This window comes from Tursiops truncatus, chromosome 1 (genome assembly GCF_011762595.2).
Source record: "Tursiops truncatus isolate mTurTru1 chromosome 1, mTurTru1.mat.Y, whole genome shotgun sequence".
Lineage (NCBI taxonomy): Eukaryota > Metazoa > Chordata > Mammalia > Artiodactyla > Delphinidae > Tursiops > Tursiops truncatus.
In genome coordinates, this window is record NC_047034.1 from 12486218 (window position 1) to 12508791 (window position 22574).

Consider the following 22574-nt stretch of genomic DNA (forward strand, 5'->3'; position numbering starts at 1 on the left):
TAAGAGGGAAGTTTATAGCTATACAAGCCTACCGCAAGAAACAAGAAAATCTCAAATAAACAATCTAACCTTACACCTAAAAGAACTAGAGAAAGAAGAACAGACAAAACCCGAAGTTAGCAGAAGGAAAGAAATCATCAAGATCAGAGCAGAAATAAATGAAATAGAAACAAAGAAAACAATAGCAAAGATCAATAAAACTAAAAGCTGGTTCTTTGAGAAAATAAACAAATTGATAAACCATTAACCAGGCTTATCAAGAAAAAGAGGGAGAGGACTGAAATCAATAAAATTAAAAATGAAAAAGGAGAAGTTACAACAGACACTGCAGAAATACAAAGCAACCTAAGAGACTACTACAAGCAACTCTATGCCAATAAAATGGACAAGAAATGGACAAATTTTTAGAAAGGTATAAGCTTCCAAGACTGAACCAGGAAGAAATAGAAAATATGAACAGACCAATCACAAGTAATGAAATTGAAACTGTGATTAAAAATCCTCCAACAAACAAAAGTCCAGACCAGATGGTTTCACAAGTGACTTCTGTCAAACATTTAGAGAAGAGCTAACACCCATCCTTCTCAAACTCTTCCAAAAAATTTCAGAGGAAGGAACACTCCCAAACGAATTCTATGAGGCTCCCATCACCCTAATACCAAAACCAGACAAAGATACTACAAAAAAGGAAAATCAGAGACCAATATCACTGATGAATATAGATGCAAAAATCCTCAACAAAATACTAGCAAACAGAATCCAACAACACATTAAAAGGATCATACACTATGATCAAGTGGGATTTATCCTAGGGATGCAAGGATTCTTCAATATACACAAATCAATCAATGTGATATACCATATTAACAAACTGAAGAAGAAAAACCATATGATAATCTCAATAAATGCAAAAAAAGCTTTTGACAAAATTCAACACCCATTTATAAAAAAAACTCTGCAGAAAGTGGGCATAGAGCAAACCTACCTCGACATAATAAAGGCCACATATGACAAACCCACAGAAAACATCATTCTTAATGGTGAAAAACTGAAGGCATTTCCTCTAAGATCAGGAACAGGACAAGGATGTCCACTCTCACCACTAATATTCAACATAGTTTTGGAAGTCCTAGCCATGGCAATCAGAGAAGAAAAAAGAAATAAAAGGAATACAAATTGGAAAAGAAGAAGTAAACTGTCACTGTTTGCAGATGACATGATACCATACATAGAGAATCCTAAAAATGCCACCAGAAAACTACTAGAGCTAATCAGTGAATTTGGTAAAGTAGCAGGATACAAAATTAATGCACAGAAATCCCTTGCATTCCTCTACACTAATGAGGAAAAATCTGAAAGAGAAATTAAGGAAACACTCCCACTTACCATTGCAACAAAAAGAAAAAAATACCTAGGAATAAACCTACCTAGGGAGACAAAAGACCTGTATGCAGGAAACTATAAGACACTGATGAAAGAAATTAAAGATGATACCAACAGATGGAGAGATATACCATGTTCTTGGATTGGAAGAATCAATATTGTGAAAATGACTATACTATCCAAAGCAATCTACCAATCCAATGCAATCCCTGTCAAATTACCAATGGCATTTTTTACAGAACTAGAACAAAAAATCTTAAAATTTGTATGGAGACACAAAAGACCCCAAATAGCCAAAGCAGTCTTTAGGGAAAAAAGTGGAGCTGAAGGAATCAGACTCCCTGACTTAAGACTATACTACAAAGCTATGGTAATCAAGACAATATGGTACTGGCATAAAAACAGAAATATAGATCAATGGAACAAGATAGAAAGCCCAGGGATAAACCCACGCATCTATGGTCAGCTAATCTATGACAGAGGAGGCAAGGATATACAATGGAAAAAAGACGGTCTCTTCAATAAATGGTGCTGGGAAAACTGGACAGCTACATGTAAAAGAATGAAATTAGAACACTCCCGAACACCATACACAAAAATAAACTCAAAATGGATTCGAGACCTAAATGTAAGACCGGACACTATAAAACTCTTAGAGGAAAACACAGGAAGAACACTCTTTGACATAAATTACCACAAGATATTTTTTTGATCCACCTCCTAGAGTAATGGAAATAAAAACAAAAATAAACAAATGGGACCTAATGAAACTTCAAAGCTTTTGCACAGCAAAGGAAACCATAAACAAGACGAAAAGACAACCCTCAGAGTGGGAGAAAATATTTGCAAATGATTCAACGGACAAAGGATTAATCTCCAAAATATATAAACAGCTAATGCAGCTCAATATTAAAAAAACAAACAACCCAATCCAAAAATGGGCAGAAGACCTAAATAGACATTTCTCCAAAGAAGACATACAGATGGCCAAGAAGCATATGAAAAGCTGCTCAGATCACTAATTTTAGAGAAATGCAAATCAAAACTACAATGAGGTATCATCTCACACCAGTTAGATTGGGCATCATCAGAAAATCTACAAACAAAAAATGCTGGAGAGGGTGTGAAGAAATGGGAACCCTCTTGCACTGTTGGTGGAAATGTAAATTGATACAGCCACTATGGAGAACAGTATGGATGTTCCTTAAAAACTAAAAATAAAATTGCCATATAATCCAGCAATCCCACTACTGGGCATATACCCAGAGAAAACCATAATTCAAAAAGACACATGCACCCCAATATCCACTGCAACACTACTTACAATAGCCAGGTTATGGAAGCAACCTAAATGCCCACTGACAGACAAATGGATAAAGAAAATGTGGTACATATATACAGTGGAATATTACTCAGCCATAAAAAGGAATGAGACTGGGTCATTTGTTGAGACGTCAATGGATCTAGAGACTATCATACAGAGTGAAGTAAGTCAGAAAGAGAAAAACAAATATCGTATATTAACACATATATGTGGAACCTAGAAAAGTGGTACAGATGAACAGGCTGGATTCTTTTAACTTCTCCTTTCGTGCAGCATACACTTAGATATTCTGCTTGTATTCACTTGAATGTAAGCCCAAAGGAATTATGAAACCTTGAGATGAAAAATTTTGCCATCTCTTTAACGTTGTAGAAGAGATATAGAAAATGCACACACACATATATAAAATTATAGAATTTATTACTCTTTTATAAAATGAATATAGTGATTGCTTTGGGACATAAGTGGAGAAAATTACACTCATATTTTAAAACTTTAACAATATTCCTGGGATTTTTGACTTTGAAACCTGTAACTCTGTGAATGAAAGGATCATCTGTCATACACTTCTACTGCTCTAAGACTCAGTTTTAAGGATTAAATTAATATTGAATGAAATGCCCTACTTTATTTAGGCAAGTACATTTATTTTGTTGGAATGGAAGAATGATGTATTCTAACCTTTGCTTCTGCTTTTCCGAGATGAGAAAAATCATAACAGTATTAGGAAGGGAAATGTGTACCTTCTCTGTGGTTTGTTATACCAAATCTGAAGTTTAAACTTTTGTGAACAGACCTCTAAATTGTTGGTACATATTATTTAAAATATTTTTACTATTGGCTATCAACCAAAAAATGAAATGAAAATATAAAGAAAAACCATGTATCAATCCCTCAAATATATGAAATCATATCAATTATTTCAGATCTTTTTTGGTACGAAACAAACATTATGGGAAATTGAAGCCCCAATATCAACCCCTTTCCTAAATCTTTCTCTCACAGGAAAGCATTCTCCTAAATTTGGTGTTTATGAGTCCCATTTTTTTAATCCTTTGACTACATTATATGTTCTCTTAAGCTATATTTAATATTACTTTACACATTTTTGAAATATATATTATTTTTAAAAACTTTGCCTGGGTGAAGTACAGGATGTTCCAGTGGTTAATGGATATGTTAATTACTGAAAAAAAGAAGTATTTTTCCTCAAATTTCATGTACTTATGTTGGCATACACCTTTACTAAAATGTTCTCTATTTTGTACAATGTAGTGTATAATTTATTAACTTCTTCCTGTTCTTTTACTACTTGATATATTTGTATAATCCTACTATATTCAGTATAAAAATGACAGTAATGCCCAGAGATGTAGAGATGAGAATTTTGCCTTTTCTGCAAGGTTGCTAGAATTCTTAGAGTGTGCAGATATATACAGACTTTCTTTGTTGGTGTCACTCAAGCACCCATTTTCAGAAATTAAAAGAAAATCCCAAACTCCATGTAATGGAATACTATAGAATGCATAATGCCACTGACATGGAAGATAGATTCTTAGTAGCCTGGAGCAATGAAAGAAATAATGCATAAAAATAAGAAAGAGTCTTTTATATTTTTCCTAAATTGCTTTTGTTTTTATGAACCATATTTTTAATCACAGGGCTTGTTAGTGTTGAATACTAGTTATTTTTAAAGTTTTTGAATCAATATGTATAATTGTATCAGTAAATGTAAACAAATTAACATTAAACTCATCTGTTTGAGGAAAAAAATCTTCAATTCCAATCATTTTTTAATGAGCATTGTTTCACCCTATTATGAAGAAAAGAGGCACTTGGTGCCCGGATTGCATTGCCATGGGACAATTCTAGTTAACTAGTCTTAATCAGTGAATCAATATGAAAATAATACAATTCATATTTTTTTGATTTCTCTGATATATTAAGTAATGTATTCACACACAAATGCTAATATATATCAAAAAACATGATTGAATATACAGACATTCCTACATTTTGAATAGGTTTCAAACAAGAATAGTTTTACATGTAGAAGGTTTTTTAAAAATATTTTTCCCCCACCCATGTTCATCTAGCCAACATTTATTCATCCTTTAATCTTTACTATAATGCTTTAGTAATAACATGAGAGTGATGGTCAGTTTCTCAGTGTCAGACATCTAGTCAGTGTCCCTAAGAACAGTTTTTTGGAATAGTGCCAGTTTGTAATGAAGTTAATAATGTCATACAATAAAATAGGCTTTTTACAAAGGTTAATGACTTCAGTTAAGAGGAGTAACTTTCTTTAATATACTGAGCATATGACCCTTGATTTTTATTATTGTTTTTTTAAAAAATTTGTAGTAAATATTAATGGTAGTAGATATAAATGGTGTATATATATATATAATTTCAGAAATTTAGAGGACAATTTATTGCATTCTTCTATTACTATGAAGTATTTTGGTTTAAAGATCATGAGATGCAAATGCAACAAAAGAGTAGAAGAAAAATAATCTTATTTTAACTGGTATGAACAACTTGTATCACTGAATTATCACATGGAGAATGACTCAGTATCTTCGTATCTCACAGAGAACGTTACATAAATATGAAATATCCACTGTCATGTTAAACCATTTGCAATTATATTTTTACTGTTGTGTAACCTAGCCTATGTTCTCTTCTATTTCTTCTACTGAGGTATAATTGATATTTAACTTTACATTAGTTTCAGATGTACAATATAATGATTCAATATTTGTATATATTGCAAAATGATTACCACAATCAATAAGTCGTTAACATCCATCACCATAGTTACAAATTTTTTTCTTGTTTGAGAACTTTTAAGATATACTCTCTTAATAAATAATATATATTTTTTAATAATATATTTTATAGTGCTTCCTAGGCAACATATTTAAGAAAAAGATATAAAAAATAACTTAGAGAAAGCATGTTTCCATGTTAGAGGGAAAACAGATTTTGTGAAAAAGTGTTTTGAAATATATTCAAAATTTGCTGTCAACTTACTTATTATCTTTTTCTTTCCACACTGTTCTTCAACACATAGCTGATGAACATACCTATTCAGAAAGAAAAAGTGATAAAAGGAATCAACTAACAATTTATGAGTGTTACCAAAGTATAGATAGGAAAGAAAAAAGCATACATAAAATAAGCCGCATAGAAATAACTAATCCAAGAATAAACATAGAATTTCAGATGTAGTTTTCTAAGACCTCAAAGCAATTGGCCTCTGGTCTTAAAAACTACACATCTTTCCTTAAAAAACTAAAAATAGAATTACCATATGACCTAGCCATCCCATTACTGGGCATATACCCAGAGAAAATCATAATTCAAAAAGACACATGCACCCCAATGTTCATTGCAGCACTATTTACAATAGCCAGGTCACGGAAGCAACCTAAATGTCCATCGACAGATGAATGGATAAAGAAGATGTGGTACATATATACAATGGAATATTACTCAGTCATAAAAAGGAATGAAATTGGGTCATTTGTAGAGACATAGATGGATCTAGAGACTGTCATACAGAGTGAAGTAAGTCAGAAAGAGAAAAACAAATATCGTATATTAATTCATATATGTGGAATCTAGAAAATGGTACAGATGAACCACTTTGGAAGGCAGAAATAGAGACACAGATGTAGAGAACAAATATATGGACACCAAGGGGGGTAAGCGGGGGGGAGGGGGATGAACTGGGAGATTGGGATTGACATATATACACTAATATGTATGAAATAGATAAGTAATAAGAACCTGCTGTATAAAAAATAAAATAAAATTCAAAAAATATATATACATCTAATCAAATAAGTGGTAAATTAACAGGAGGAAGTAAAATGTGAGTTAACGACAAAATAATGAGAAAAACAGACTCATTATAAATGTAAAATGCAAATTAGATGTCATAAAATGTACAAACATCTCTGAATAGAGAAATAATGTAAATTGAAAGATAGACACCTAAATATCACATGAAACAGATGGAAACTAACATACACAAGTATCAATGGAAAGGTGCTGATGAAATGGATAGGGAACAAATAGAATGCATGTATCATTTCTTAGTGATGGAATCCTGTCTAAAATGATAAATGAAAAGGAATTAAAAATGAAAAATATGTGATTTGAAATGACTGGGATTAAGAATTAAACACATTTTCATAAACTGTGCCTAAATGATTGATATTGCTTACTACAGAAAATGTAAGTTCACTAATCTATGAAAAATTATTTAAAGTAAGCAAAATTTTGTTGTTTGGTAACATGGACTTGGAAATCTACTTGATAATATCCTCATCTTTTATAATAGTCAATTAAAATGTTTAAAAATGGTAAATCAGAGGCTAAGTTACAGATTGGTAAAGTTGGAGATAGATATTAAAACCTGCATCTGTATATTTTGAGTGCTGAAAGGAACATAATAAAATATAAAGAATATTGTATGTTAAAAAGTAGAAAAAGTCAAGATAAGAAAAATGAGGAGTTCTGGAAGGAGTATAATTCAAAATGCAGTGTTCTAAGTAAGCCCAATTAAAAAGACATTTCAACAAAAAAGTGAAAGTGATGGTCAAGGTAGCAATGCAGATATCCAGAGGAAGAACACCCCAGAGGCACAAACAGCTATTGGGGCAAAATGTATTCATTGTAAGCACTGTGGGTTTTATTATTATTTGTTTTTAATCTTTTGGCTGTGCTGCACGGCATGTGGGATCTTAGTTCCCCGACCAGATTTTGAACCTGTGCCCCCTGCATTGGCAGCACAGAGTCTTAACCACTGTACTGCCAGGGAAGTCCCTGTGGGTTTTAATTTAAAAGAAATAGAGAACCATTAGCATTTTTTTATTTCATAAATGATCTGATCTAGTTTGAGCTTTAACAAATCACTCAAATCATATTTTTGAAAATATTTGTAAATAAGCAAAGGTTAAAGCTTAGAGACAGGTTCTGAGGACCTTTCAATTAACCAGAAGAGAAATAATGGTGAAATAGAACATAATGGACAGTGGAGGTGCTGAGAAGTGGTTTAGTTTATGCATATGTTTGAATGTAAAGCCAGTAAGATTTTCTGATGGACTGAAAGCAAGGTGAAAGTAAGAGAAAGGCATCAAAGATAATACGAAGGCATGTGGCTTGAGTAAATGGAAGGGTAGACTTACCAATGGCTGAGATGGTGAAAATGTTTTCTGAGCAGTTTTTGCTTGAGAATTCAGGAATTAAATTTAGAACATATAAAAATTTTAGATGTTTGTTACAAATGCTGTGTGGTAATGACAATTACATTGAAAATGCAAAACTGAAATTCAAGGGACGTGTCCAGAGTGGAGATGTTGGAAGGATTTGGAAGGATTAAAGATATATATTTAATTTAAAGCTGTGACAATGCATGAGTTCTATAAGGGAGTCAGTAAAAACAGAGAACAGTAGAGAAAAAAAATTTTTTAAAGAGAGAAGAGAAAATTTTCAAGGAGTGAGTCCTGGTGTGTCAAAAGTAGAGAAGGGTAAGAATTATTGCCAAAGAGAGAATGAGAAGAAATACTGGCAAGTGGGTAGGAGGAAAATCAGATGACTATGATGCCCTGAAGACCAAATGAAGAAAGTGTTTCAGAGAAAGTATATCACAGTCTTCTGATTATTCAGGTAAAATGAGTATGTTCAATTGACCATGAGGTTTCGCACCATTGAGATCATTTGTAACTTAAAATATCTTTTTGCTAAAGTGGTAGAGTTGAAAACGTTTACAGTAAGATGAAGAGAAAATTGGGTCAGAGGAATTCAACATAGTGAATATAGATAGAGTCTCTAATGCAATCTGATGTAAAGGGAATGAGAGAAATAAGAGAAATAGAACCAAATAAAGTCAACTGATCTTTGACAGAGGAGAAAAGGCAACGAAATGGAGCCAAGATAGCCTTTTCAACAAATAGTGCTGGAACAACTGGATATCCAAATGCAGAAAAAGAAAAATTGAATCTACATACAGACTTTATACTTTTCACAAAATTAACTCGAATTCCAAACCTAAAATGTAAAACATAAAACTATGAAAATCCTAGAAGATATCGTAGGAGAAAACCTAGATGACCTTAGTTATGGCTTATGACTTTTAAGATACAATACCAAAGGCACAATCCATGAAAGAAGTAATTGGTAAGCTGGACTTTACTAAAATTAAAAATTTCTACTTTGTGAAAGACAATTTCAAGGGAATGCGAAGACAAGCCATAGACAAAGAAAGAATATTTTCAGAAGACATATGTGATAAAGGACTATTATTCAAAATATATAAAGAACTCTTAAAACTCAATAATAAGAAAACAAGCAACCTGATTAAAAAAATGGGGACGGAGCTTCAAGATGGCGGAAGACTAAGACGTGGAGATCACCTTCCTCCCCACAAATACATCATAAATACATCTACTTGTGGAACACCTCCTACAGAATACCTACTGAACGCTGGAAGAAGACCTCAGACCTCCCAAAAGGCAAGGAAGTCCCCACGTACCTGGGTAGGGAAAAGAAAAAGGAGACAAAAGAATAGGGACGGGACCTGCACCAGTGGGAGGGAGCCATGAAGGAGGAAAGGTTCCCACACACTAAAAGCCCCTTCGCAGGCGGAGACTGCACATGGTGGAGGGGGGGAAGAAGCTTCAGAGCCACGGAGGAGAGCGCAGCAACAGGGGTGCGGAGGGCAAAGCAGAGAGGTTCCCACACAGAGGATCAGTGCCGACCAGCACTCACCAGCCCGAGAGGCTTCTCTGCTCACCCGCCGGGCCGGGCGGGGGCTGGGAGCTGAGGCTCGGGCTTCGGAGGTCGGATCCCAGGGAGAGGACTGGGGTTGGCTGTGTGAACACAGCCTGAAGGGGGCTAGTGCGCCACGGCTAGCCGGGAGGGAGTCCGGGAAAAGGTCTGGAGCTGCCAAAGAAGCAGGAGACATTTTCTTGCCTCTTTATTTCCTGGTGCGCGAGAGGGGATTCAGAGCGCCGCTTAAAGGAGCTCCAGAGACGGGCGCGAGCCGTGGCTATCAGCGCGGACACCAGAGACGGGCATGAGACGCTAAGGCTGCTGCTGCCTCCACCAAGAAGCCTGTGTGCGAGCACAGGTCACTCTCCACATCTCCCCTCCCCAGCCCGCTACTGCCAGGGTCCCGTGATCCAGGGACAACTTCCCCGGGAGAATGCACGGCGCGCCTCAGGCTGGTGCAACGTTACGCTGGCCTCTGCCGCCGCAGGCACGCCCCGCACTCCATGCCCCTCCCTCCCTCCGGCCTGAGTGAGCCAAGGCCCCCGAATCAGCGGCTCCTCTAACCCCGTCCTGTCTGAGAGAAGAACAGATGCCCTAAGGCGACCTACACGCAGAGGAGGGGCCAAATCCAAAGCTGAACCCCGGTAACTCTGCGAACAAAGAAGAGAAATCTCTCCCAGCAGCCTCAGGAGCAGCGGCTTAAATCTCCACAATCAACGTGAGGTACCCTGCATCTGCGGAATACCTGAATAGACAACGAATGATCGCAAATTTAGGAAGTGGCCTTTGGGAGCAATGATATATATTTTTTTCCCTTTTTCTCTTTTTGTGAGTGTGTATGTGTATGCTTCTGTGTGTGCATTTGTATAGCTTTGCTTTTACTAATTGTCCCAGGGTTGTTTTTTATTACTTAAAATTTTTTTTCTTAATAATTATTATTTATTTTAATAACTTTCTTTTCTTTCTTTCTTTCTTTTTCTTTTTTCTTTCTTTCTCTTTCTTTCTCTCTTTCTTTCTTTTCTTTCTTTCTTCCCCTCCCTCCATCTCCCTCTCTCTCTCTCTTTCTTTCTTTCTTTCTCTTTTTTCTCCCTTTTATTCTGAGCTGTGTGGAGGACAGGCTCTTGGTGCTCCAGCCAGGTGTCAGGGCTGGGCCACTGAGGTGGGAGAGCCAAGTTCAGGACACTGGTCCGCAAGAGACCTTCCAGCTCCATGTAATATCAAACGGCGAAAATCTCCCAGAGATCTCCATCTCAACACCAAGACCCAGCTCCATTCAACGATCAGCAAGCTACAGTGCTGGACATCCTATGCCAAATAACTAGCAAGGCAGCAACACAACCCCATACATTAGCAGAGAGGCTGCCGAAAATCATAATAAGGCCACACACACCCCAAAACACACCACCAGACATGGACCTGCCCACCAGAAAGACAAGATCTAGCCTCAACCACCAGAACACAGGCACTAGTCCCCTCCACCAGGAAGCCTACACACCCACTGAACCAAGCTTAGCCACTGGGGGCAGACACCAAAAACAATGGGAACTATGAACCCACAGCCTGCGATAAGGAGAACCCAAACACAGGAAGCTAAGCAAAATGAGAAGACAGGGAAACACAGAGCAGATGAAGGAGCAAGGTAAAAACCCACCAGACCTAACAAATGAAGAGACTATAGTTGAAAACTTCCCTAATATGGGAAAGGAAATAGTTAATCAAGTCCAGGAAGCACAGAGAGTCCCATACAGGATAAATCCAAGGAGAAACACACCAAGACACATATTAATCAAACTATCAAAAATTAAATACAAAGAACAAATATTAAAAGCAGCAAGGGAAAAACAAGTAACACATAAGGGAATCCCCATAAGGTTAACAGCTAACCTTTCAGCAGAAACTCTGCAAACCAGAAGGGAGAGGCAGGACATATTTAAAGTGATGAAAGAGAAAAACCTACAACCAAGATTACCCAGCAAGGATCTCATTCAGATTCCACGGAGAAATTAAAAGCTTTACAGAAAAGCAAAGGCTAAGAGAATTCAGCACCACCAAAACAGGTTTACAACAAATGCTAAAGGAACTTCTCTAGGCAGGAAACACAAAAGAAGGAAAAGACCTACAGTAATAACCCCAAAACAAGTAAGAAAATGGTAATAGGAACATACATATCGAAAACTACCTTAAATGTAAATGGATTAAATGCTCCAACCAAAAGACATAGACTGGCTGAATGGATACAGAAACAACACCCGTATATATGCTGTCTACAAGAGACCCACTTCGAGCTAGGGACACATACAGACTGAAACTGAGGGGATGGAAAATGATATTCCATGCAAATGGAAATCAAAAGAAAGCTGCAGTAGCAATTCTCATATCAGACAAAATAGACTTTAAAACAAAGACTATTACAAGAGACAAAGAAGGACACTACATAATGATCAAGGGACTGATCCAAGAAGAAGGTATAACAATTGTAAATATTTATGCACCCAACGTAGGAGCACCTCAATACATAAGGCATGTGCTAAAGCCATAAAAGGGGAAATCGACAGTAACACATTCATTGTAGGGGGCTTTAACACCCCACTTTCACCAATGGACAGATCATCCAAAATGAAAATAAATAAGGAAACACAAGCTTTAAATGATACATTAAACAAGATGGACTTAATTGATGTTTATAGGACATTTCCATCCAAAAACAACAGAATACACATTCTTCTCAAGTGCTCATGGAACATTCTCCAGGATACATCATATCTTGGGTCACAAATCAAGCCTTGGTAAATTAAAGAAAATTGAAATCGTATCAAGTATCTTTTCCGACCACAATGCTATGAGACTAGATATCAATTACAGGAAAAAATATATAAGAAAAATGGGCCGAAGACATTAACATACATCTCACCAAAAGGTATACAGATGGTAAATAAGTATATGAAAAGATGCTCTACATCATATGTCATCAGGGAAATGAACATTTAAACAACAATAAGCTACTATTTATTAGAGTGGGCTAAATCTGGAACACTGACAACACCAAATATAGGCAACTATGTGGAACAACAGGAACTCTCATTCATTGCTGGCAAAATAGTGCACCCATTTTGGAAGACACTTAGACAGTTTCTCAGCAAAACTTAACGTACCCTTTCCCTATGATCCAGCAATCGCACTCCTTAGATTTTATCTAAAGGAGTGGAAAACATGCCCACACAAAAACCTGCACATTGATGTTAACAGCAGCTTTATTCATAATTGCCAAAACTTGCAAGCAACCAAGATGCCCATCAGTAGGTGAATGGGTTAATAAGCTGTAGTACACATAGATGCAATGAAAAGACACAGAGGAAACTTCAATGCATATTACTAAATGAAAGAAACCAATCTGAAAAACCTATACACTATATGGTTCCAACTAAATATATGATATTCTGGAGAAAGCAAAATTATGGAGACAGTAAAAAGACCAGTGGTTTCCAGGGGCTGGGGTAGGAGGGACGAATAGGCAGACCACAGAGAATTTCTGTGGCAATGAAAGTACCCTGTGTGATATCATAATGATGGATTCACTGTACTGTACATTTGTCTAAATGTAATAGACAAACAGAATGTAGACATTAGAATGTAATGTAATAGACAAATAGAATGTAATGTTCCCCAAAAGTGAACACTAATGTAAACTGTGAACTTTGGGTGATTTTGATGTGTCAGTGTAGGTTCATCAATTGTAACAGATGTACCACTCTGATAGGGGATGTTGATAATGAGGGATGCTATGCATGTATGAGGGACCGGAGTATATGGGAATTCTCTGTCCCCCTCTCAATTTGCTGTGAACCTAAAACTATATACTTGGAAAAATAGTCTTAAAAATAGATTTTAAAAAATGCTGACCAACATAGCCTTAATATTTCTCTAAGCTTGACTAAACTTCAGACAGACTTCTTCCTGCCTCTGGCCCATGACCTCCCTCCTACTCTGGCCCATACAAAATCCGGATATCCTCACCACAGGGGTCCCTCCCCTCTCTAATCTTGGACCATTTGCCTTAGAAAACTTGAAAACGTCTCTGCCTCTTTGAGATGTGAATCTTTTAAAAAAGTATCTTACCAGTTTTACAACCCAGGACTGTCTTTCTCTAGGACCTGGAATGGTCATCGTTAAGGATGCTAGCATTCCTATGTCCTAGTCTCTGTGGGAGATTAGGAGCCTAACTTCAGTGTGCATCTTGCTCAGAGTTATAAAATTACCTCCCGTCAGGAAGATAGGCCAATAAGCAAACACAGATGGCCTAAGATTCCCTGTAACTCCACTCTTAAAAATTCTCCAGCCCTACTTTTTTAAGGAGTTGAATTCAGACTGTGTTATGTACTCTCTAGTCTCTTGCAAGAGCCTCCAAAAAAATCTTCCATACCTGTTTAACTCTACAAATTTTGCTTTAACAATACTTAGTGTCACTTTTGTTTTAGGAAATGAGAGTTTCATGAAAGAAGTGTAGGATGGAAAATACAGATGAATAATACTGATTAGAAATAAACTGTATTACACCAATAATGAAAAATCTAAAAGAGAAATTAAGGAAACACTACCATTTACCATTGTAACAAAAAGAATAAAATACCTAGGAATAAACCTACCTAAGGAGAAAAAGACCTGTATGCAGAAAACTATAAGACACTGATGAAAGAAATTAAAGATGATACAAACAGATGGAAAGATATACCATGTTCTTGGATTGGAAGAATCAACATTGTGAAAATGACTACACTACCCAAAGCAACCTACAGATTCAACACAATCCCTATCAAACTACCAATGACATTTTTCACAGAACTAGAACAAAAAATTTCACAATTTGTATGGAAACACAAAAAACCCTGAATAGCCAAAGCAGTCTTGAGAAAGAAAAACGGAGCTGGAGGAATCAGGCTCCCTGATTTCAGACTACACTACAAAGTTACAGTAATCAGGACAGTATGGTATTGACACAAAAACAGAAATATAGGTCAATGGGACAGGATAGAAAGCCCAGAGATAAACCCACACACATATGGCCACCTTATCTTTGATAAAGGAGGCAAGAATATACAATGGAGAAAAGAGAGCCTCTTCAAAAAGTGGTGCTGGGAAAACTGGACAGCTACATGTAGAAGAATGAAATTAGAACACTCCCTAACACCATACAAAAAAATTAACTCAAAATGGATTAAAGGCCTAAATGTAAGGCCAGACACTATAAAACTCTTAGAGGAACACATAGGTAGAGAAAAACACTCCATGACATAAATCACAGCAAGATCCTTTTAGACCCATCTCCTAGAGAAATGGAAATAAAAACAAAAATATATAAATGGGACCTAATGAAACTTAAAAGCTTTTGCACAGCAAAGGAAAACATAAACAAGATGAAAAGACAACCCTCAGAATGGGAGAAAATATTTGCAAATGAATCAATGAACAAAGGATTAATCTGCAAAATATACAAGCAGCTCATGCAGCTCAATATCAAAAAAATAAACAACCCAATCCAAAAATGGGCAGAAGAACTAAATAGACATTTCTCCAGAGAAGGTATACAGATAGACAACAAACACATGAAAGGATGCTCAACATCACTAATCATTAGAGAAATGCAAATCAAAACTACAATGAGGTATCACCTCGCACCAGTCACAATGGCCATCATCAAAAAATCTACAAACAAATGCTGGAGAGGGTGTGGAGCAAAGGGAACCCTCCTGCATTGTTGGTAGGAATGTAAATTTATACAGCCCCTATAAAGAACAGTATGGAGGTTCCTTCAAAAACTAAAAATAGAACTACCATATGACCCAGCAGTCCCACTACTGGGTGTATACCCTGAGAAAACCATAATTCAAAAAGAGTCATGTACCATAATGTTCATTGCAGCTCTATTTACAATAGCCAGGACATGGAATCAATCTAAGTGTCCATCGACAGGTGAATGGATAAAGAAAATGTGGCACATATATACAATGGAATATTACTCAGCCATAAAAAGAAATGAAATTGAGTTATTTGTAGTGAGGTGGATGGACCTAGAGTCTGTCGTACAGAGTGAAGTAAGTCAGAAAAAGAAGAACAAATACCGTATCTTAACATATATATATATCTATATATATATATATAGATAGATAGATAGATAGATATAGAATCTAAAAAAAAAATGTTCTGAAAAAACTAGGGGCAGGACAGGGATAAAGACGCAGACATAGAGAATGGATTTTAGGACACGGGGAGGGAGAAGGGTAAGCTGGGACAAAGTGAGAGAGTGGCATGGACATATATACACTACCAAATGTAAAACAGATGGCTAGTGGGAAGCAGCCGCATGGCACAGGGAGATCAGCTCGGTACTTTGTGACCACCAGGAGGGGTGGGATAGGGAGGGTGGGAGGGAAACACAAGAGGGAGGAGATGTAGGGATATATGTATATGTATAGCTGATTTACTTTGTTATAAAGCAGAAGCTAACACACCATTGCAAAGCAATTATACTCTAATAAAGATGTTAAAAAAAATAAACTTTATTAGTCATCCTTTTTGTTTTCTTCAAAATGTCCTTAAGCGTGGATCTATACAAATTTCAATTCTAAAACTAGATATAATCGCTTAAAAAGGTTGGACTAACAAAAATTCTTCTTTACCACAATTGGAATCGGATTGTGGCAAGTGTATTCATTTTAATACTTCTGATATAATACGTAATCATTGGCATTTGCCCTGCATATAAAGGAAGTATCTTGGACTAAAAATCAATAATAGCAGTTTTGAAAATCATTTTCTATTGATGAGATTCTGCTTACAGAATAAGACTTAGCCCACAAGTTGAAACTTTATAGTTACATGGAAACAGTTCACAATTACTGTAATTTAGAATTTAACTCACATTCAAATTGAAATGGGAGGAAAAATAAATCCCTGTATGAAACTGTTCTCACTGTATGTGTTTTGAAGCTTGTTCTAAAATGTGAAATCAACATTGCTATTCTAGTCACAGCAAAGCACTTTTCCAAATGTCGTATTAAACTCATAACTTGGAGAATGACAAGGCTTGCTAATGTGATTGTTCTTTCCTCATAATAAAGGCAAAAATTGCCAGCGCTTCTGAACTTAAAATAAGATGTGATTGGAGTTAGATGAATTACTTCTGATGAATATGTATTTGAAGTGATTATGTTTAAAGATATGTATCTGTCAGTATACTTTATTTCGATTTTAACCTGTATTTAGCAGACTAGATTTTTACTTTGAATATCCTCATATTAACTTTCTTGATATCAAAGTTGCTGCAGAGTTACATTTTAAAGAAAAGTTTGACACAATATTTGGTTTAAACTAAAAAGGTTTTGGCTGTCTTTTTCTAGTTTTTGCTATTTACTTGCATCATGCTCAGATACTCTTTGTCACTCCAGTCCCTATTTCTTTGACTTGCTTTTAGAACACCATAATGTGTTTTTCTCTTTGCTTTTAGCGAAATGGTTGATAGAAAACAAAATTGATGGATATTTCATGAAACATTTTAGCTACATAAAACAGACTCCAATTTTTTTGAAGTAAATTATAATAGACTATTTACAATAGACATTTGCTACCATCTCTCAGCTACATCTACAACTATCATGCTAGGACATAACAATTTTCTTAACAAATTATGATATTGATATGTATGAGAAGTTTTAGGCAAGTGATGTAAGACATTTTGAAGTTGGAACATTTGAAAAAAATAGAAGCATTTTAGTCTAGGAAGTTAGGTTTTCAAAGAAATGTTTTTGCATATAATTTTAACTTCTCTTCAGTAAATATTGAGTGAATGACTAATATTTTTTCTTCATTGCCCCCCTCTTTTAAAATTATTCCATTTTTTTGCTTTTTTCTCCACCACGTCACTGAAATGACCTTGCTCAGATCATTAAATCAAATAGACATTTTTCAATTTTCCCTTAACTTGGCTTCTTTAGCAACATTCCAAATATTTCTTGTTTTTTAAATGCTTTTTGCATTCAGTTCCTCAGTTATTTTTCATACTTTACCAGTTTATCCTAAATTATATCTTTTGCTGAGCTAAAATAGTCTACCTTAAATGAATGTTGTGTTTTTTTATGGAATGAAAGTTTTTTTTTAACATCTTTATTGGAGTATAATTGCTTTAAAATGGTGTGTTAATTTCTGCTTTATAACAAAGTGAATCAGCTATACATATACATATATCCCCATATGTCCTCCCTCTTGCGTCTCCCTCCCACCCTCCCTATCCCACCCCTCTAGGTGGTCACAAATGGCCTTAGGGCATTTTCTACTCTTACTGTTCACTTTCTCCCTAGTCGATTTTCTCCCAAGTATAGTCAACATCAGAATCACCGAAGAAGAACTGAAAACCTGCATATTTTGAGACACCTCCACACAGATTTACTAGTAAATGACAAAACAATGTGGACTGTCTCCATAGCTCTTGGAGTGGATATAGGAGGCAGTACTGTCAGAGTAATAGAAACCTAGGCTCTAGCCTTCAACCTACAGAAATGACTGGGGAAGGAGATCACGCCCAGAATTTCACCTGACCCATGATAAAGACAAATTTGAACTTCAAAATTTCTACCAAGTATAATACATGTGACTATTAAGAATTTCCAGTTTTCTTCACAGAGAAGATATTTTGTTGGAGCTGATTTTTTTGTATACACATGTTTTTATTATGCTAGAAAAGCATGCAATGATTTCATTTTTCAGAGCTGTATCTATTCTGAGTAGAAGGTCATGTTTATATATGTTTAGAAAAACACATCTTCCTTAATGAGGATCATTCATTTACTTTTCTGAGATTTGTACTATTTATCTTTGTAAATATTTCTCTCTCTGTATGAGTATATTGCGGTAACACTCTCACACTTATGATTAAGTGATAAAGTGATATCTTTATCCCACCCTGGACCAGGAGCTGTAATGAACAAGCAACAAATCTGTATTGGAAAAATCACACTGCTCCCTCTTGGTGAAGAAATCCCTATTGTGGAAGACAGTAATGAAAAGGAAATCTACTTTGGTTTTAGGGACTACAAACTCAGTTCACACATGAAAAAATATCCCTATGGTCAGAACTTTCTCACCATTTATCACGTCACACAGCTGCCTGGTATGAAATCCTTATTTACTTGATCTATGCCAGCTATATGTCACTTTCTGGTCTCAGCCACCTCAACATCTTAACAGTCAGGGAACAGACTTTATCTTCAATATCTTTTTCCAACATTTCTAATTTTTTAAACAATGAAGCCTGAAACCATTACCACATCAGTGAATTTCTCAAAAATTTGATGAAGGCTATTATGGAAGCTCTGAGGATGATATGATTAGGTGGTGGGTAGTCAGCCTGTTTATAATGAATCTACTCCAGCATTACTATTTGCTGGATATTTGAATTTTTTGATCTATGACATTATTAAAAGGAATTTCTAGTTACTCACCTTTTAAAATAGTAGCCATCATTGGGTCCCAGAGGCTGAAGCTAGCACAATGGGCTAAAACTTTTTGGTATACGCATTCACATCAAAAAATGTAGTCTGATGGAAAATTATGTTGCTTCTTCTTTTCTTGACAATCATACAAATATGTTTATGCATACACTGAGGTTAGCCCAACATCTATCGCTGCCTTTTATACCAGAGATATTTACCAGTTGGAAAACTGGGGCATAGGGATCAAAGAGAAAGTAAAAGCATAGGTGTTGCAGAAGTGTCACATGGTTGAAGAGATAAAATTGGCAGTGAATGTCTACCAAGTGAGTAAACGTAGGAGCAATCAAATTCAAGGAGAAAAGAGGCCTGTAGAGGAACAGGCCCCACATTCTGTGACACTTTCCCCCTCAATACATTTAATAACCCCTAAGCTTGGCAATCAAGAGACCTTGATTCCAAGCAGAACACGGTAGCTAGGGTGCTAGTCACTCGACAGTGTTTTTGGCAGTCTCATCGACTGAGGAAACACACTTTAAAAATGTCCAAGAAGGAGTGCCCCCCAGCAAATTTCCTTGACTTCAATTAAAACTCCAGAAAGGCTGTACATTAGAATTATAGTCGAATGGTTGAGCCCTCTTCAAAACTAAATTTTCACATGAATCAATTCAATCACTGCTTAGGTAAAAGAAATCTTAACCTACTATAATTACCTGTAGAAAAATGTTAATTCCTCTCTGCAGGAAGATACACTTATTAAGAACTTCTACATTTTTAAAATATGCAATTCCAGTCATTCAGTAAAAAATAAACAAGCAGGCTGATAAACAAGACCAAATGACAAAAGAAGAGTTCTTAACACATGTTTTCGAATAACTAAGTCAGATAAACCCAGAAAATCATTTCTTACAATTATAAAATATATCAGACTTTATTCTTTTCAAAGTACTTTCTTTCAGTTATCTGATTTCATCTATGCAATAGTCCTGTATGCTTGGTGGGGCCGACAACAGAAACAGACCCAGGAGTCTGATCCCCAGATGGGATCTTTAAAACAACGGTGATTAATTTATTCACAGAATATAAGTGATGAGGAGAAAAATTACTCCCAGAAGTCTGTACTCTACATTATGTGACAGAAATTTTAGAAAGGCAAAAGGAAATCATAAAACTTAATAAACAGATTAATGTGATAGTATTCAAGACAGCAGCAGGTAATAATAGTGATGCGGAAGAGTGGGCAGAAGTAAATATCCACAATGATGAGACAAAAACAAGTATAAAAAATACATAAAAGAGCATGAGACTCATATAGCAAATTGTTTTTAAAAAAGGTTTAGTGCCCATGTAACTGGAATCCCTCAATGAGAGAAGAGACAACGACAGAGATGCTGTTTTAAGAAATTATACACACATACACTTGAAAGGATGATGTACATATAGACTTAGTCTGTATTAAAAACCACAAATAGGATAAATAAAAAGAAAAATCAGGCATAGCAGAGGAATAAAAAAGACTTAAGGCCCAGAAAAAAATATTAAAAGGACAGAAAAATATATATATTACCATCAAAGTAACAAAGATAAAACCACAGTAAAAGGGTCAATAGAAACACTGAAAGTCAGAAAACAATAACTTTTTAAAATGCAAAAAAAATTCTTCAAAATGAAACTAAAATAAATTTTAGAGAAGCTAAAATTAAATTTAACATGAACTAACCATTGTTATAAAAATAATTAAAGAAATACTTCAAGATAAAAAGTGGTTCTGAATGGAAAATAACAGAGAAAATGTTACAAATGTTAAATATACAAAATGTTAAATATTTGTGTGACTCTAAATAAATATTGACTATGTAAATAGCACTTATTTGGCCTTGAAGTTTAACATGTTGGTTAAATTAAGATAATGGAAAAAAGACAATTTCCGTCCACCTACTTAACTTCTGAACCTTTGAGATACAGTTATAACTCTATTTTAATAACCTTCTCTGCTAATTATAACAACTGCCTCACTTCTTATTCAATTTTGATTGAATGATTAGTTTTATTGTTATGATCAATATTTTCCTACCTCTTTGGATGCTTCATAATCTTTTTTTTAAAACAATTTTATTTAGGTATGGTTGACAAAAAATAGCTGTACATATTTATTGTATACAACTTGATGAGTTTGGAGATAAGTATACATTTGTAAAACCATCAGCATATTCTATGTCATAAACATATCCATCATTTCTAAAAGTGTCTTCTCATCTTCCTTTGTTATTATTATCATTATTTTGTGATAAGAATACCTAATATAAGATTTATCCTCGGGGCTTCCCTGGTGGTGCAGTGGTTGAGAGTCCGCCTGCCGATGCAGGGGACATGGGTTCGTGCCCCGGTCCGGGAGGATCCCACATGCCGCGGACCGGCTGGGCCCGTGAGCCGTGGCCGCTGAGCCCGCGCGTCCGGAGCTTGTGCTCCGCAACGGGAGAGGCCACAACAGTGAGAGGCCCAAGTACAGCAAAAAAAAAAAAAAAAAAAAAAAGATTTATCCTCTTAGCAACTTTTTAATTATACAATATTTTGCACTATAGGCAGTAATCTGTACAAAAGATCGCTAGGACTTATTCATTTTGTATAACTGATACTTAGTATCCTTTGCTTCATACTCATTTCCCCCTCCCCCAAATCTCTGGCAACCACCATTTTACTATCTGCTTCTATGAGTTTGACTATATTAGATTCCTCAGATAAGTGGTACCATGTAGTATATGTACTTCTATGTCTGACTTATTTCACTAAGCATAAAATAATTCAGGGTCATCTATGTTGTCAAAAATGGCAGGATTTCCTTCTTTTTTGAAGCTGAAAAATATTTCATTGCATGTATATATGACATCTTCTTTATCCATTCATCCATTACATCTTCTTTATCCATTCATCCATTGATGGGTATTTAGATTGCTTCCATGCCTTGGGTATGGAGAATAAGGCTGCAGTAAACATAGAAGTGCAGATACCCCTTTGAGATCCTGATTTCAATTCCTTTGGGTATATATTCAGAAGTGGGATTGCTGAATCATACAGTAGTTCTATTTTCAATTTTTTGGGGAGCTTTCATTCCTTTTTCATAGTGACTGCACCAATTTACATTCCTACCAACTGTACACAAGGGTCCCCAAAAACACTTATCTCCTGTGTTTTTGATGATAGCCATCTTAACAGGTATGAGCTGATATCTCACTGTGGCTTTGATTTGCATTTTTCGTGATGAAGAGTGATGGTGAGCACTTTTTCATGTCCTTGTTGGACATGTGTATGTCTTCTTTGTAAAAATGTTTATTCAGATCCTTTGCCCCTTTTTAAATTAGGTTATTAGGTGTTTTGTGGGGTTTTGTTTGTTTTTGTTTCTGTTTTGCTATTGAGTTGTAGGAATTTCTTACATACTTTGGATGTTAGCCCTTAATCAAATACATGGCTTGCAAATATCGTCTCCCATTCCAATGACTGCCTTTTAATTTTGTTGATTGTTTCCTTTGTTATGCAGAAGATTTTTAGTTTGACATAGCCCTGCTTGTCTCTTTTTGCTTTAGTTGCCTATGCTTTGGGTGTCATAT

At 35.6% G+C, this 22574-nt stretch overlaps 1 long non-coding RNA gene across 1 annotated transcript in view; it reads right to left on the reverse strand.

Annotated features, from left to right (window-relative positions):
- The window catches only part of LOC141278988 (uncharacterized), a 262105-nt gene that overhangs the window by 181177 nt on the left and 58354 nt on the right, over positions 1-22574 (reverse strand). Inside the window, exon 2 of the long non-coding RNA XR_012332585.1 lies at positions 5744-5796. This is a non-coding gene — a long non-coding RNA (uncharacterized lncRNA). The remainder of the gene's footprint in view (positions 1-5743; positions 5797-22574) is intronic.